At 41.8% G+C, this 18,998-nt stretch overlaps 1 protein-coding gene across 1 annotated transcript in view; it reads right to left on the reverse strand.

Annotated features, from left to right (window-relative positions):
- Positions 1–17,596, reverse strand: part of C1QTNF7 (C1q and TNF related 7) — a 75,641-nt gene extending 58,045 nt beyond the window's left edge. The window contains exon 1 of the mRNA XM_045986962.1: positions 17,466–17,596. The gene's annotated coding sequence lies outside the window, so the exon portion shown is untranslated. The remainder of the gene's footprint in view (positions 1–17,465) is intronic.
- Positions 17,597–18,998: the final 1,402 nt, after the last annotated feature.

An 18,998-nucleotide genomic window follows, 5' to 3' on the forward strand; every position in this document is an offset into this window, starting at 1 on the left:
TAGCAGGGAGGGCCAAGATCCCAAGGCTGGGGCTGCTTTTCCTGACAGATGCCAGCGTGGTGCTAAAGGAGCAGAGGGCTCCGGGTGAGGCCCAGTTCACAAATGGCTTTGCCACTCTCTCCTACATGTCCTTGGGTCTGCGACAGTGGCTGTATCCACTTTGGGACGGTGATGAGAAGTGAATGAGGGATGTCAGGTGAGCGCTTCTACATAGAAACCCATGATCAACCATGAGGTGAATGGCTGTGTTATCTGGGCTTCCTGGGAGGAAGATGGAGTTGAGTTTCTTGATGTCTGGAGGAACAGAGAGTTTGGGAATTTCCAGAGAAGAGCCATTAAATTTAGCTTGGTGTCTCTGGCACATTCCTCAAATTTTCACTTCCTTTTGCACTGGCCAAAATTTTCTCTACAAAACCATTTAAATTAGTATCATTCAATCCAAGGTTAAAGGAATAGTCTAGAATCTCTGGTTAACTGTTGTTAACGTAAATCTAGGTTCAGGATCTGGATACTCATGAATGCTTTGCTGTCCCTCCTTCCTTCCCTCTCCTTCTCTCCCTCCCTGCCTGCTTGTATTTACAAAGTCCTTGCTGCAACAGAAAGAGCATGACATTCAGTCAGTCAGACCTGGGTTAACATCTTATCTTATCTACTTAATTCTTTCATGTGTTAGTGTTTTAATGTAGAAAAATGAGGTTAAAAATATCTATCAATGGGTTTTGAGGAACGACAATAATAGTTAATATCCATAGAACTATATGTCTACACTTTACCTATATTAACACATTTAATCCTCGCAATTATCCTATGAAGCTGGTACTTGTATTGTGATGTTTTACAAATGACAAAGCACATGGTGAGAAGTTAAAATAACTTTCCCAAAGTCACGCAATTAGTAGGGAACAAATCTATAACTCTCACTACTATTTTTATTTTAAAAGATTTTTTTTTTTTATTTGAGGGAAGGTGGGGGTACAGAGAAAAAGGGAGAAGCAGACTCCACACTGAATATGGAGCCTGCAGTGGGTCTTGATCCCAGGACGCTGAGATTATGACCTGAACTGAAACCAAGGGTCTGATGTTCAACCAACTAAACCAACCAGGAACCCCTCACTACATTATTTTAATTCATCCTTGTACATGGAATTCTGAACACAAACTTATTAAGACTAACTATGTTACCTATGTTAACTATGCTAACAAACCAGAACAAATCTCTTACCTGTGAGTAACTTCACCCAATAGTGGTACTTCTTCCTCCTTGTTCTCTGTCTTCCTGCTTCTCCTTTCCAGCACAAACCCAGCCTCACCCTGTTGGGTAAGCTATCATCTTATCTTCTAAAGTATATAATGTTTATTGTTTATGAGATATATTAGCATATATCTCATTTGACTTTTAAGAATGGTTGCAGTTGTGAGACAGAGTTAAGTGTTTTTATTAGCTGCCCTTAGAGAGCAGGAAACAGCCTCGTGGTTAGGGCAGGAAGCCTGATGGAATTCTCAGTTCTCTTCTGGCTTGCACAGGTTTCTGGATCTTGAGTTGCAATGTTCCCGTAGAAGGCCTTGACTCTTGTTGTTTAGCAAACATCCATTCCCTCTGCTGGAATAGCTCCTTGATTTTCCCTTGGAAACCTTTTCTTCTCTCCTCCTTTCAGAACTTGTGGTTCCGGTGAGGTCTGCCCATGCTCCAGCCTCTCCAGAGTTTTATATTACTCTGGTCACAATTATTCATTCAAGAGAGAGCTAGTGACTGAAATGAGTTCAGAGAAACTCAGTGGTGGGACTTTTCTGCTGGGATTGCTGAGCTACAAAGATGTAGTCCTGTAGCTGTTGGTGACCCTACCTGCCATTGTAAAGAGAGACCTGACCAGCAGTGAAGTTAACTCAAGGAAAAGCAGAATCAAAAGATGTGGAAAGACAGAGTTCAGGCCATATCCTTAGAGTACTGGATTCAATAGAATCTGAAGCCAGAAGATCTGAGATTTTAGTTCTCTGTATTAAGAAATCCCCTCCTCATTTCTTACTTTGAAGCATCTTGAGTTGGTTGTTCTGTCACTTTTGGTTGAAAGAATGCTAACTGATGGATCCCTGTTCTTCCCCAAAGAGACTGTTCTTGACAAGGGGTGAGGGAGACTGTGTCTAATTATTTTTTTTTGCCTTTTTCACTGGAATGCTGGGCACTGATTAGGTGCCTATAAAGATTTGTCAACTCATTAATTGTGAATTCAGTAGAAGATGAGATAGTTATTAAGAATTTTGAACTATTACTTAAAAATCCTTGCATACTGGACAGATACTCCCTTTCTTGAGATATCCAGGGAAATTTGGAATAACTTTTCTTTGGGGTTCTTTCCAACTTGCTTGATTTCCCACTGAGACCAACTGTAGTTCACATGGATTTGCAGTGGAGAAAGTCATATTTTATTTTTAGTATTGTTTACTCAAATTCTTTACTAAGAATTTTTACCACTTAATCATGAAGATCTGATCTTTCTGAGCTGCAAGGTGGGCCATCTTATCCCTCTCCCTTCATGGACTCCTGCTCATTCACAAAAGGAGCCCCAGCCATGGATTTCTAGATTTTAGGGTATATACTGATGTCATGGTCAGTTTTATTGGCTAGACTTCAGTCCCCAGATTTTCATCAAACATTCATCTGGGTTTTGGTATGAAGGAATTTTTCAGAGGTGATTAAAGTCTATAACCAGTTGACTTTAAGTAAGGGAGGCTTTTCTAGGTAATCTGGTGGGCATGATTTAGTCAGTTAAAAGGTCTTAAGAGCTGAGGCTTCCCGAAAAAAGAAGAAATCCCACTTAAGTTCTGCAGCGTCTCCTCATGCCTGGAAGTCCTAGTGTGTCCTTCCTGGAGGTTTCCCTACAGATTCTGGAATCTCCAGACAATCTTGACAACTGCAGAGTCCAATTGCTTACCATATGTTGATTAACATATACTATCTTCTACTGGTTCTGGTTCTCTGGTTGAACACTGACATAGACAAATGACAAATTCTCCCTGACATGGTAGGCAAAATGGATGTACAGGGTTACGTAAGAGTAGAGGTAAGACCATACTCTTCAGCGTTCCAAAGGGGCCCTGTCACATTACAAGACTAAGAACCCTGGTCTTCTGGGTAAAACCCCAGGTCTTCATAATGATGTGCAGTTCTCCATAACCTGTTCCTGCTGACCATCTTGGCCTCCTTTCTTGCTTTCTACTTCTCATTTTTTTATATTCCAGGATTATCAATGAACCTGGACCCCACAAGATAGTTCATGAAAACCTCTACAGGAAACAAAGAAAACATCCTAGAGCTTTCTGGGTGCTCCAGACAAGGCTCCTCACTCCCCCATCTTCAAGTATCCATAAACCTGTCATGTTTGTAACGACCCAAACTTGGTCCTCCCTCCCACTTACAGACTCACCTTTACTCTCTACCTTGAGATATTAGGGGAGTCTTATCAAGTCCTTTATCCCAGTTCCATACTTCCAGGTCATTGCTCATCTTGTGGACTCTCATCACTATAATCCCTTTCCTGACCCATCTCCTCCCCCTTCCTTTCCTAGCGCCTCTTAGAATCCAAGGTTACTCATCAGCCAAGGTCCTTCCTTGTATCTTCACCTTCCATTCTGAATGTCTTTGCGTCTTCTTATTCTGACTACAGCTTGGCGCCTGCTCTTTGAGGACACCTCTGTTCCTGTAGCACACTTATGTGGTGGCTGTTTTCTACCCCTCAGTCTTCATTCCATTGGGCCCAGATGTACAATAGGAATTTGGTGCTTCTTCTTGTCATTTCCAGACTGTTCATCCCTTTGCCTTCTTCAGTCCCTTCAGGATCAAGTCTCACTCGTGTCGTCTATCCATCCATTGACCCACTGCTCCTCCTGGTTAATATCATCTACTAATTCACTCCACTCCCTTCATATCTTGAAGATTTCAGCTCCTGGCCTCTGTCTGTCACTCTTTCTGACATCACTGCCCTAATTCTAGGTGACTCAGTATCTCCTCAGAAAATCTGTCATATACCCTGCCCCACAGCCCCTTGAAATTTCTTTCTTTCAATGGTCTTGTCTCCAACTCAGCCTCAGCCTCTTACTTACATGAGTATACCTATATTACCTATAACTACAATATCTTCACAAACTCAGTTTCATGTTTCCTGCTGTCCTATCACTGCTTCTTTTCTGGCATTCTATCCAGTATCCCAAATCCAACAACTATTTGATTTTATTTGGACACTATCATTTTCATTCTATCCTTTATTCAAGTCCTCACCTGCTTCCTTACCGTGTTTAGATTCTATGGTAATTACTCTCTGGAAGTCCTCATGACTCCTTGGCCTCTCTTTTGCTTTACTGAACCTTATTTAACGAAACCACCACTTTGGCTAGATGCAGTAGAGAAAGCACACAACCAGTTTCACCACCCTCCATCTTCAAAAGTGATTGTTTCCCTCAAAAGGGTCTTTGATTAATGTTGCCTATCAATTATACTATATTTTCTTATTTCATTAGCCATCTTACTCTCTTTAAAACTATTTTAGGGGCACCTGGGTGGCTCAGTGGGTTAAAGCCTCTGCCTTCAGCTCAGGTCACGATCCCAAGGTCCTGGGATCGAGCCCTGCATTGGTCTCTCTGCTCAGTGGGGAGTCTGCTCACCCACCTCTCTCTCTGCCTGCCTCTCTGCCTCTCTGCCTACTTGTTATCTTTGTCTGTCAAATAAATAAATAAAATCTTTTAAAAAATTAAAAAAAACTATTTTATACCTTGTCTTCTATTTTTAAATTTCCAATACCTATTCCCCTGTGGTTATGCTCAATGAATGACCTTATTTCTCATTTTATTCAGAACCTAGAAGTAACCAGAAAGCATACAAGCTTCCACCACCACGTTGATACTCCCTTTTGTGTGATATCATGTGGGTATGCTCTGCCACTCTCTTGTTAGAGTGAACTGTTTGTGCCTGTATCCCAGGCCAACATAACACCTGTGCACTGGATCCTGTTCCCTCTTCCTGCTCCCCTCTCACCTTCTCAATGACATCACTCCAGCAAGCCTCCTCTCAGTCCTGCATGCCCAGCCTGCTCTCTAAATGTCATCTCTTGGGAGGCCTGGGTGGCTCAGATGGTTAAGTGTCTGCCTTCAGCTCAAGTCAATGATCTCAGTGTCCTGGGATCAAGTCCTGTGTTGGTTTCCATCCTCAGTGGGGAGTCTGCTTTTCTCTTCCTCACTCTCTCTCTCAAATAAATAAATAAAATCTTTTAAAAAGTGTCATTTCTTTCTGCCATGTTTTTCCTCATGTAATTGGTACAGTTTTATCCAATGCTCAGACCAAATACCTTGGAGTTGTCCCTGATGCCCCTCATTCCCATAAACTGTACCTTAGCCACAACTCTTTGTGGCTCTCCTTAAGCATTGTCTCAAGCATCTCACCCTTCATCACCATCTCCATTGCTGCTACCCTTACTCCTTTTCATATTAGCTCTTGTCTGAGTTATTGCAACTATGTCCACCTGGTCTTCTTGTTCCTGCCCTTGGAGAAGGCACTTGGTTAGAAGAGCACTTGTGTTCAATCCTCTGATGAGATCCCTTCTTACTCAGACTACAATGTAAAGTCTTAGAATAAGCCATAGTCCTTTGATGGCCTGCCCCACCCACCCCACCATGTGAACTCATAATCTACCTATCTCTCCTTTGCTCACTTGGCACCAGTCATACTGTCTCTGTGCTGCTCCTCAATATCTGGGGGATATCATGCTGACTCCTCAAGGGTGTTCCTGCCTCAGGGTATTTGGATACGCAGTACTTCCTGCCCAGAAAACTTTCCCTCAGATGTATGTCCATATCTATACCTATGCCTATGTAATCAATAACTATATGTAAATGTATATGTGTAGGTAACGTGTATCTACATGTGTTCTTGCATGTGTACATGTACACATATATGTATATCTGTACCTACATCTACGTCTGTATCTATACTTATACCTATGACTACACTATCTATATTGGTCTTCATCTTGCTGTACCACAACTTCATCTTTATACCCAAATTTCACTTTCCCTGTGAGGTCTCTGTGATCACCATTCCATACTCCCTTCTTTGTCTTTTTTTTTTTTTTTTTTTTTTTTGCTCATTACATGTATTATCATATAACATAGTATGTTTTTGATTTATTTTGGTATCGTCTATCTTCTTCCATGAAATGGCAGCTCCATGGAGGTAGGTATTTTTATTTGTGCTTTTGGTTGTAGAACAGCATCTGGTGTATAGTAGGGACATGTATTTGTTGATGAAGTAATTAAATAAAATCTACCAATGATAATAAACAGTATTTGATTGGGATCCATGATTTCTCACATCTAAGTCTTCAATTAGCTAGTTTCTGTATTAGTCTGTTCCCCCCCCCCCCAAAAAGCTAACCTTAAAGAGTCCCATGCACAAGAGACAAGCCCAGCAAAGGAGCATCTTGTTACAACTAGAGCTTTGGTCACAAATGGCCAGGTAGGACCCCATTATCCTGGTAAGCTGGACTGGGATGCAAACATCCTTCCCACATTCTGGGATATCACACTGACTGCCAGGAAAGGCAGGTCCAGGGAAAACAAAGGCAACAGACAATTTTTCCTTTGGCTTTCAGGTCTAGTTTTGAACAAAGCAGTCTGGTATTTGAGCTTTCTGACTGGCGAAATAAAATGCCACAAATAGAAATGTCCTTAATCAAATTAATTACATTTTATTACTGTGCTCTGATGGGGTTAGTCTGCCCTCAAGCAGAGCAATGCAATGTAAGACGTTTTATGCATGTCCACTTTATTTTGGTCTGTGAATTCTTTACCAACTGAGAGTGCTATTGTTGTTAAAATAATAATAAGTTTGGCAAGCCTGTTGAGAACTTGAAGCAGGGATGATATCATTCACCCAATAGTCCATTTCTCAAAAGCAGTCTTAGACTTGTCTTAGAACTTAAGTCAGAACATGTCAGTCACTCTCATGCTCAAAACGCTGCAATAGCTTCCTGCATCCCTTGAGATAAAGCTCAAGGCCCTTGAAAGGCCTTAGATGGGCCTGATTTCCACTACCTTCTGACCTCACATCCTGCTTCATGTACTTCATTCCAGGCACCTGGCATCCTCCTATTTCTGGGATGAACCAAGGGCTATCAGTCATGCCTTCCCTCAACTTGTTACTCCTCAGACCAGAATGCTCTTCGCCCAGAAGCTGGCATGACTTATTCCTCTTTACCTTCCAGTCTGGCTCAAGTTGACTTCCCTGACTCACCTTTCTGATGCAGCATACCTGCTTCTCTTTTACCTACTTCCCTCTTCATTGTCCTCATCACCTCATGACAGGTACATCTTTTGTTGTCTTTGTTTGCCTATCTACTTCTCAACTTCTGGAGGAGGAAGTTGTCTGTTTTGATATCATCTCTATCCCGAGTGCCTAGAATGGTGCGAGGCACTTTGTGACTACATAGTCCTGGCTCCTTATGATTAACTATACTGATCTTGAGGGTGACCAGAGTTCCTAAAAAACAAGTCAAAGAGACTAGTACTTTCTTACAAGAGAGGAGAGAAAGAGAGAGAGGGAGATTGAGAAAACCAGTGTTAAAGTAATCTCAAATTCATAACCCTTATTCATATAAGAGAAGTCTCCTCTTGGGAACCTTCAAACCTGGCTGAACCCGGACCTGGTACATCCACATCCATCCTCCTCCCCGTCATGTTGTGGGAGAAGGGTGGTAAGGCAAGCAGAAGGAGAACCTCTTCTCTCCTCAGAGGCCATTACCTGCTGTGGTCTGTCAGCCAGCTGCCCTCCAGTTTGAGCATGAAACCTCCCCAAACTCACCCTTATGATTTCAAATAATCAAAAGAAGACAGTCTAAATCTGAAACATTTGGAAGTTAAGAACCTGATTTGGCCCAAGAAAGCTGATGCTTATTAAAATCTTCAAAGGGCAAACATGGAAACGATCCATGTTTTAGATTATCTTCTTCTCATTTGTCATGTCTGGAACCATTTTTAGAGCACTGAAATCAAAAGCTCCAAGAGTTCAGTTTTCTTCCTCCACACACCTCTTTGCTGGCAAAGTTCCAGAACATTCTCCAGGCTTGTGGGTCACAGGAAGAGAATATGTGTGGTCAGAGGGCTTTTCTGACAGTCTGCACTTGAGCCAAGTTATTTTCAAAAACTGAGATGAATGTAGAGAGGTCGTTATAGTTCAGAGTTTAAAATAAAAGTTTCAGGAAGGTTCACATGTTTCACTTAAAATGCAAAATATGTGGCTGGTGTCATGGTGGCTATTTTTATATAATGTCTTTTGGAGATAAACATTTGTATAGATTGCAAGCTATCAAGGGGAAAAGAAGTAAATATTTTTTCTAATGCTTTCTCTATGATGAGAACTGGGCTATGTATTTGCAGTACACATTTAATCAGCTAACTGTCCTTATCTTAAGCAATGACCCCACTTATAACCTCCCAGAGAAAAACAGAGAGCGTGATCAGGATCCCTTCAATTTTTATATCATCCCTAATTTATCCACATTACCATCTATTGCTTGCTTCCTTCCAGTCTCAATTGACACTAGAGAGACGCAGGAACCATGTTTGTTTAAAACCAAGCCCAGCCTTGGGGGTTTGTTTTGAGGTAGCTCTCGCCTCTCTTAGATTATCTGGCTCAGATACCCTCTCTCATTCTCTAGTAGCTTCATCTTCTAGCATTGGCTGATTGCTCTCAGTCTGTATCAGTGTTGAAGTCTTTTCCATCCTGAAATAACCTTGACTTGGCTCCCTTAACTATCTCTAACTATCCTACTTCTCTGTTCTTCTAAGGAAAGTAGATTGGATGGGTGAAAGGCAATGTGCAGACCAAGAAAGGGTGAAGAAAGAAAATCAACTTTTTCTAAGGGTGCTTTAGAAGACATTACCTGAAGGCATTCAGTTGGGCCTGGCCATTCTGTCCTTGGGAGTAGATGGAAATAACTATTTCCAAACTCTACTAATTTGAAGGAACAACAGTTTAGATAGCTTGTCCAGATTTCATTGGTTTCTAGAGTGTTCTAGCTAAGGCCAACTAGAAGTTGGATATTGACCATTAAGGAGAGGTATGGGGATGTGTATGCACAGATATCTGAATGGGGAGGGGGATATACATGGACCGTAGATGGTATAAAGGGTTTCTATTTCCTGCCCAGTGACTGGTTTTAAGTCTTTATGGAGAGAGTTTTTAATGTCAGATGTTGAAAGAAATGTTTCCAGGGAAATTTTTTAGGAAGATATTTCCAGTAAAGATTTTAATCTCTGGGTACAAGCACAACTACTTTAGAGCCAGGTGACTCACCATGGGAAAGTGACTTTCTCTCCATCTCTGCCCAGAACTTAGCAACACTCTGGCTACATGAAGATGATCAACTTTGGGAAAACAAGAGATTGCATCCATCATTTGAATGTTACCATTCTCAAGTTGGACCCCATTAAGGTCTGTGATTTTCACAGAGGACTATGATTATTTGGACCATGATTTACATGGTGACTGTTGTACAGGAATTCATGAGCCCATGTTAGCAGAGCATAGAAACACTTGGGGGCAAGGATCTTGGTGAGACAAGACAGCATGACATTGGATTTTGAGGTGTCCTCATCAGTATGCCTACATTGGTGAGGCCAGAGGACTGAAATGTAATCTCAAGGAGGGCAGAGATTTTTGTCTGTTTGGATCACTTCTGATCCAATAAATAAGTATGTATTCAATGAATGCGAAATGCATTTGGCTTCATTCTAGTCAGGAAAAGAGGTGGTCAATCTGCAGAGACCTGGATATTTAGTCAGAACAGCTAGAAATCAAGGTAGAAACCAGGAAGAATTGGCTACATTCACACTGAGGTATGGAAGAGAGAGTGACAGAAGAGCAATGGCCTCTTGTCAAGAAAGATGAAAATAAGGTGAGAAATCAGAGGGGAACCAGTTAAGGTTATGCAATTCATTATGCACTATGATATGGTACAAATTGTACTACAATGGACAGAAAATGCTGAAACACACTGAGTATATCATGTGTTATTTTGAATGGCACATCTAGTACATTATCTCAATGGTCTTCATATCAACCAAGTGGGATGGGAGGGGCAGGAATGTTCGCTAATTTTCCCAGGTAAGAATGGGGAGAATAAAGTTAAATGGCTTTCTAAAGATGACTTTAAAATGTTCACTCATATGTGAACAAGAGAAAATGACTTTGAGCTGTGTTCTATCATTTTTTTTCCCACCTGACCATAGTGCAGACGTGAGATTTTGGCTGATGGGTGGATTTTGAGTTGGCAAAGCTGTGAACTCTTTTCGGTTTGTTTCATTTCCCCTTTTTAATTTTGCAGTGGTGACTATAAGGTGATAAGCACTAAATATATAACTTCTACTGGAAAGGTTGGAATGACATGGGGAGATAATTACAATGGAAAGAAAACAGTTTAAGACCTGGCTTTGGGGATTAGGATGAGGATAATGTATTGAAACAGCTGAGAGTTTCTGTGCAGCCTTTACTTCACATCTCAACAACACAGAACAAATTGCACAAATTCTAGGAATCATGTCCCTTGGTAACAAACATGGGTCACTTTTAAAAATGTCACCAAATGGCTTTGTTGACTGTTTTGTAACAAGTCAAAAGCAGATGGCACTTTGAAGTGTATGAAGCAGTTTGGAAAACAAAATCACTTGGACATTTTTGTCTGGTTTGCTAAGATAATGTGATGAAGCCCAAAATGAAAGAATCTTGGCGTGCACTGATAGAGCAAGGGCACACACCGTTTAGTGGATTTGTTCTCCTTTCTTGCAATCAAAGAGCTGATTTTTCAACTTTAGCTCATGAAGTTCACACACTTACTGGATAAAAGGTACCAAGCAAGAGAGAACTATCATTTCTTGAGTGCCTACTATGTGCCAGACTCTTTATATGGTATATTATTTATAAGTTTACATATCTTATTTAATTCTAAAGTAATTTTATGGGTTGCTATCATTACCCCTATTTTTTTAAAAAAAGATTTGTTTATTTTGAGAGAGAGACAGTGAGAGAGAGAGAGAGAGAAAAAAAGAGAGCAGGGAGAGGGGCAGAGAGAAAGACTCTCAAGCAGACTCTGTACTGTGCAGGAAGCCCAATGCAGGGCTTGACCTCACAACTCTGAGAGCATGACTTTAGCTGAAATCAAGAGTTGGACAATCAACAGATTGAGCCATACAGGAGACCCAATTATCCCTATTTTATGTTATTATATTTTAAAGATTTTATTAATTTATTAGAGAGAGAGAATGAGCAAGAGAGAGAGAGAGAGAATGAAGGAGCAGTGGGTGGGACAGAGGGAGCTGCAGACTCCCTACTGATTAGGGAGCCTGACTGGGGCTCCATCCAGGGACTCCAATCCAGGGATTCTGGGATCATGACCTGAGCAGAAGACAGATGCTTAAAGACTGAGCCACCCAGGCATCCCCCACCTCATTACCCCTCTTTTCAATACAAATAAATGAAGGCCTACAGACATCCCATACCTAATTAGGTATGAATTGGAATTCAGACCTTGATCTGACACCAGATTCATTTCTTCTCCCTACTCTGTGGTACTTTGGGTAGAATCTTGTCCCTCCCTGCCCCTTACCAGTTGTTTTAAAAATATTTTCATGCTTAAAGTATCAAAATAGATGCATCTAGCAAATGTTTATATAATATTTATTTATGTATCAAATTCCAAATTAATTGCTTTCAGAAATAGGAATTTGTGGAATATTTTGACAAGTACTATAGATTTGACTCTCTCAAAACCCACCCCAATCTACTCCCACCCCTTGTCTTTTTCTATATTAAAGACAGAATATACAAACTTCCAGATCTCCTTGTAGCAAGAGGTGCCCAGGTACATGGAAAGTCCTGGTAGAGGACTTTGTTTTCAAAATAAAAAGGCAAAGTTTGGCAAGAAGGTTTTTGCCTTCCTGTCTGGAATATCAACTCAAAACCTGGAGGGGCAGCAGCTGACTTGCCACCATGAGGACGAAAGCCATGTGTTAACCAACAGGAGCAAAGCAGGAAGACAGAAGGAGCCTGGTTTCCTGGTGACATCTTTGAAATAACTATATCATCTTTGGATCATCTACCTCTAGGATTCTTGTTGTGTGAGAAGAATAAACCCCTTACATGTGAAAGGAACTAGATTTTTCTGATGCTCACAAGTGTTAACTGATACACATGGTAGGCAGAATTTTGGAAGACATTACTATTTTCTAACTATGTTCCATTCTTTCATGCCAGTTTGGTTCCAATTTGTAGTTCTGAAACATTGGAAGTACAGCCATCAACTTAGATAATAGATTCACCCAAATGGTGTTCCTTTGGTTGGGCACAAATGGGTTCCAGAGTTGGGTCCGCTCCCTGTTTGTGGGGAAATAGCTAGCAGAGCCTGTGATCCGAGTGAATGTGGTATTACCAGAAAGTCTGGACATCACTCCCTCCAGCCAAAGAACTTGGCATGGAGTCTGGGAAGGAGAGCAGGATGACCAGATTTGCCATGTTACCACCATTTTGTCTTGCATGGATGTAGACTTGGTCTTTGGTTGGAAAAATTAGAAAGGGCCTTAAGAAATCATTTTGGCTCTTTTTACCTTGCAGAAGAACCACACTGAAGTCATACCAGACATATATGATAACCAATCTGGGTTTAATAGACCTCCAAAGAAGACAATTCCTCAACCTCTTCCCTCAGGAGGCCATTTCAACATTTAAAAACTTGCAATACATTCTTTCTTTACTTAAATAGAATGTGTATTGCATGTGTATAGGAGGCTTGGTGAAAAAACCCTTTATCTTTCTCCAGCAGAGTAGTAGAGTGGGTTGTGCAACAGGGAAGTCCTGGATTCAGGTTGTCCTGCCACTTCCTAGTTAGTGCTGAACTTCCTTGTTACTTAACTGCACCACGCTTCAGCTCCTCATCTGTAGAACAAGCAAATAATAGCCACACAAGTGTCATGATGAGGACCTCATATATTTAAAATGCCATGAGTAGTATCTGTCATAAAATTGCGTGAAAAACAGTAGTACCCTTCCCCTTCTCTTCCCTCAGGACAGCAGTTCACCATCATTCTCTGGGTGAAGTTGATTTGGAGTCCCAAGGAGCATCACTGAATTACCCCGCAATCCTCTCTACTACTGGTTAATTAACTTCAATGTCCTAATCTCATCCTCTTTGCTCTTATTTTTCAGTCATTGCGTTATAACTTGGGGCCTTGTTTTCAAAGTAATTTCTAGAAATGCATATGCAATTTGGAAAGACCACATTTTTATAAATTAAACCGAAAAATACCAGTAATTTATTGGAAAATCGAAAACATTGACCTGTGCATTTTGTCTTGCCGTGTACACAGAATTTTCATTCTAAGTTGTGAATCCATAATTGGGGTTTACATGATGGTGATAAAGGCATAATGGAGTAATGAGATAGTCATCTGGATTTTTACAGCCAAGAATATTCTGGCCACAGATAGTGGGCTGATTGAAAGACAAAGACTCCTCTGGTACAAGTTATCTGCACTGTGACCTTCGCTGTGGAGAGACACTGTCTCAGACCCAAGTGAGGTTTGTTGCACCATTTTAAGAAAGGACACATTACAGACCATGGATTGTTTTTCAAAGCTGTACACATGACTCTTGGCTAATAGAGAGTTGGATCGGCTGAATTCTGGCAGCTTCGCATGTTGGCTGCACTAACATATGTACAATTTCAGACTCAAGCCACACATGAAGTCATTGTGAAGCTGCACAATTCATCCCTAAATATGTATGTGGTGGTTCTTCTCCTCTCCAACAATGTAATCCCTTGGAATTGTGATGATTTGAACTTTTTAAGAAGAATCATTAATTAATCTTCATGCACTTAGGACCTACTGATTTATCTTTGGTGAGGAAGAACATTTTGAAAAAAGCCCAGAAGATGCAATGAAAGAAATAACTGCAGTAGTTTGGTTCAGAAATTTTTCTGTCCTTATTTTCATACAATTTCTCCTGGCATTTGATGCTGAGGTGAGGAAAGAAAATGACAGAACAGATTTTCAGGTCTCAAAAAAGCCCCATGGATTTATTGCTGGTCACTCTACCCCGTTACCGTTTTGTATTTTCTCTCCAGTGCTTCCCAGTCTCAGTGGTTACATCCTGATTTATGCATCTACTGTCACCCTCTCTGGAGGTATGAAGGAAGAGACTTGGGCTAGTTCATAGCTATATCTAGAATAATGCATGGCATATAGTAGGTGCTCAGTTAATAGTTGTGGATTGAATGGACCAGAGCTAAGGAGAAAAGTAACCCCTGTTGATTGGGCAGCCATTGTGCTAGGCACCATGTTGGGTTGTTTATGTCTGTTACATGCATTTGAGAGGTAAGTAATGTACTTGGAGTCTTGCGGTTAGAAAGTGATTGAACCAGAACTAAAAACTGTGGCTATTTCCCTTCAACTCCTGACATTTGCCACCACTGGAAATTATTTCCAGCATTCAGTGGTTCCTGTTCCACCACGCCCTCTATGACCTCTTTCCGAGGCAGCTGAAGTTCCCAGCACATGTTTTGAGGACACATTTGGCTTGCCTCTATCTGTGCTGTAGTAGTCTGCAGAGAAAGCAATCTCATTATGTTTTATTCAGCACAGTAAATGCTCCGAGTTGCCAGTTTCTCTCTGTAAAGTTTATTTAGTAAATTTCTCATATTACACATATAGTTCACTTTATTCTAATATGGTGATGAATTCTACTGAGCAGTACTGATTTATAATAAAAAGCCAACAAAAGGATGGATATCTACCCCTCTGCTGGTGCAGTCAAGAGGCTGATGACACAAAATTCGGACGGTCACAGAGCTTGGAAGGAGACACGTGTGGAAAGAGGAAGAAAGCACGGGGTTATAAATAAGACAGTAAACAACTCTGAACTGAGGTTGATTCTGACCTCAGTGTAATCCAAAAATCTGAATGACAAAAATGCCCCATCTCTTTTATTTAACAGAACTTTTTACCTTCTTCAGGTGGGTATAGCAATCTTCATTCTTTCCCAAATTACAGAACAGGCTGAGGAAAGTGACTGCTAAAGTTTGATGCACATTCTATCCTCTGGAGAATTACTGGTAAAGGGGCCTCGGCACCTGCTTTAATTAATGAGGCACCGGGCCAGGCACAGCTGGGGGCCTCACTGATGCCAAGCTGGTCATCCTCCACTAGCTCACTCTCCCCTGCAGGGAGGCAGTATGGGCCTGACCGTCGCTCACCCACCCCATCCCTCCCCCATCAAGAGCGTGGGGTCTTGAAGAGACCACAGCCTGGGAAATCCAAAGCCTGCACTTAGCTCCCAGCCCTGTTGATTTCTAAGTGTGTGAGCTAGGGCAAATCGGTTCAAGTCTTGAGCTTGTTTCCCTGTCTGAAATCTTCATGGGCAATAGTCAGTTACTTTCATCCAGAAGGCACTGTGAGGGTTGGATAAGGATGCACAGGAAAGGATCTAACAGCACGAGGGAAGCTGGTTAAAAACTGCCCTTTCTCCAGTCTGATGCAGCCAGATCATTTACTCCCAAATCCTAGACCTGACAACCATCACCTTTGTGGCCACGGGCAAGTTACTTAGCTAAACTCAACCTCAGTTTCTCCTGTAAGAGAGACAAAAAAATACTTTGCTTTCCTTAACTCTGAACCTTCACATGAGTTCCCATGGTTTTTACCTTTATTTCATAGTAAGGAAACCAAGGTACAGGGGCATTAAGTGACCAACACGTGGGCCACTCTGGGATGTGTCCTCACGTGCTGCTCCCAAGACCACACGAGACAGGGTAAGCAGAGGGCCAAGTGCATGGTCAATACTCAGTAAATATTTCCCAATGTTTAGATAATTTCCTTTCACATTCCAAGCATGTATTTTACGATCCATTGCACCGCACATGTCCAACAGCCAGTGCTCAGAATTATTTAATTATTGCCATGAAAACAAAAGCTGCCTTGGGCTGTACAGACTACAGACATGTTAATTCTAGGAGGGGAGCATCATCTCATCTCCTGTTTTTATTGCTTTCAGCACATTAGCTATATAACATATATTACGTAAAGGTGAGAGGTTAGAGATCTCAGACTAAAAGTTGCTCCAGGCAGGGGGCCAGAGGGTGTCTACATAGGAAATAGGCTGTTATAAATTCCTAGTAGCTAAAATATCTTTCCACGTGGAGCTGCCTGACCCTGTGACATGCCTTCTGCTTGTGCTGGCCCAGAGGCACGGAGGAGGTAAGTACCTAACATATTGGGAACAAGACCAGTCTTGTTATCATAGGACATCAAACCATGAACCAAAATTGTTTAAAGGGAAGAAAGGAAGTCAGATATCAACCAGAGTTAAACGCAGTTGTTTTTGTGCTCAGGGGAACTTTCCCGGGAGTAGAAGAACCAAGATGAGGGTGTGAGCCTTTATTATTCAAACCGGAATCAAGACATATTGCGAGATGCATAGTCTGATGGTGGGGAAGAGTCTGAGATCTCGGGACACCAGTTCCCTGCAACCCTAGCGTTTTTTATGAGGAACCCTTGGAAAAGGACTTTCAAGTTCCTGGAGAAGCTGTAGGGTCTCAGGGAACAAAGGTTGATCAAAACAGAGCTATTTCTTTTATATTAGTTATATACTTGCAATTACTTTTTCAGTCCTTAATCACAATCTGGTGTAAAAGATCTTTAAAAGCAATATACTCCAGTACGATGCGTTATGTATGAAGTTACGTAATCCCACCACGCAATTACTATTAATACAAACCCACATTTTTATCAACACAGCCTCGATGTTTACGCTCATGCATTGCGGTGAATGCATTCTCCTCCCCACAGCAGTGTAAAATGTCAAGCCCATTTGTTTAATAAAATTAACAGTAAATAAATCAGCACCCCCGACCAAAACTAAATCGAGCACAAGATTTACACCACTTTAGGAAAAGCTTCACTGGACAGTATAAACGTTAATGTTTCCCTTTTTCCTCAACTAAAATCCTGCGGTACATCAAAATGAAGAGAACATCTTAAATTTGAATTGTGTAGGCACAGACCCGACGACCAGTCTGTGTTTCAGGGTGAAGCCCCCACAAGTGTCCATGTCAGTGGCACACTCCCCTTAACTGTGGATCTATAGTCATTAAGGAACAGAGCTGCCAAGTCAAGGGCTCTTTTCAAAACTAACCCTTCCCAAGCAAAGCCGATTCTGACGACTGACTTTCGCTTTCTCTCCTCTGTTCAGCAGAAGTATCCCCCAGAGGAGATGGTGCATTGAGTAAGCCCCAGTTAGTAAACACCCCCAAACCTCACAGATGAACAGAGAGAGAACAGCTCAACACCGAAGTGAGCCAAAAGACTCATCTGTGGGAGAAAAAAAGCCTGAAGAAGTTCACTTCGATCGGGAGAGAGGGCTGTTTACTTACGTGTTGCTCGCAAGACCTTCCAACAGCTGGAGTCTTTGAATTCTACTGTGCACAGATGTGGAGCTTTCACTCGAAATCCCCTTCCCTTTGGCAGCAAGGAGCACTCATAACTCTGTGGGGCTTCAGATTGATAAGTAATTTCCTGATTGGTTTCAAAAGCGTTCTCCCAGGCTTCGAGCAGTGGCGGGGAGAGAGGGAGAAGCACGCAGGGCCCATGACGTGCAATGACGCTGTGGCCTGCAGACCTCCTGTGTGATTGAGCTCAAAAAAAGTATCCGTCGACCTCACCAGCAAGAATAAATATCCTCTTCTATCTGTTGGCTGAGTCCCTGAATCATATTTGGGAAACAGCACAAAGAGTCTGGACAATATGTGTTCCAACACTTGTGATTGTTTTTTTACCAGCCACCTTAGAGAACATTCTCAGAGACCATGCAGTCCAACCCCTTCAGTTTAGAGTGGAAGGAAAGAAAGCCCGGGGTTTACAAGGTTTGACCAGGATGGCATGGGAAGTGAGTGGAAGGACTGGAAACCAAGAGCCTCCTGGCTGTCATGCCAGGGCTCATTCCCCTATAGAGAGGTGGAGGTGGACACAAAGGTTTGGCATCTGACTCTTGATCTTTAGAATGAACATCGTGGACAAGGTCCTTCATATTTCTGAGCCTCAGTTTCTCACAGGTGCAAAGTGGGAATCAAAACAGCAGTTATCCTCATGTGGCCTCACAGTATCGGGATCGCTATGGGACAGTCTTGTCAAGGGGGAAGTCGTTATAGCACGTGTGGGCTTTTGTCAGTAGGTCCCCATCTACGTGGTTCTCTTCTTCCTTCAGTTCTCATAGTCCATTCAATGTTATTTTGTGTTCTGGAAGAAGCCATCCTGTGACTTTTGGGGGGAGGAGCAAGTTGGTCAGGGAATAAGATAGGACATAGAGAAAATTTTGACCTTGGAAAACCAAGTCAAGATCAGATGCAAAAATATAGAGCATGTCTTGACATTTGTCACAGAAAGGACACTGGGTCTGGAATCAGAAAATGGAAGCTTGGTTACCACCTCTAATGCTTGCCAGCCAAGGGAACTCCAGTGAAGCATTCCAAACCACAGTTTCCTCCCTGGGGACATAATCCCTGTCCTGCTGTGCTTGCCTTATTTTGCTCTGGTGAGATCAATGGAGTCTTTATGGAGATAGTGCTTATCAACCTTTGCAGGTTTTGAAATTGTGAAGTAGTATTTTCCAGCATCCAGCATAGCATTTCACACATAAAGCACTGTTGATGGTATGGTGCCACCACCTCTTCCCATTTTGTCATTGGCCTGCACCCCTGGGTGCCAGGGATCCTGAGTTCTTGCACTTTTTTTTCTTCTCCCTTTAAAGAGCATATTTTGCTTTTCTTCCCTTATCATGCTGTCTCTTGGTGCTTGGATCCACTTTTTGGCCACTACTGGTCTTCTTTCTTAGAGTTTAAGTGTCCCATCTCTCATGCAACAATAAGAATGAAAACAAGGAGAAAGTGGTTTTGCTCAACCACACAGAA

Source organism: Meles meles, chromosome 2 (genome assembly GCF_922984935.1).
Source record: "Meles meles chromosome 2, mMelMel3.1 paternal haplotype, whole genome shotgun sequence".
NCBI lineage: Eukaryota > Metazoa > Chordata > Mammalia > Carnivora > Mustelidae > Meles > Meles meles.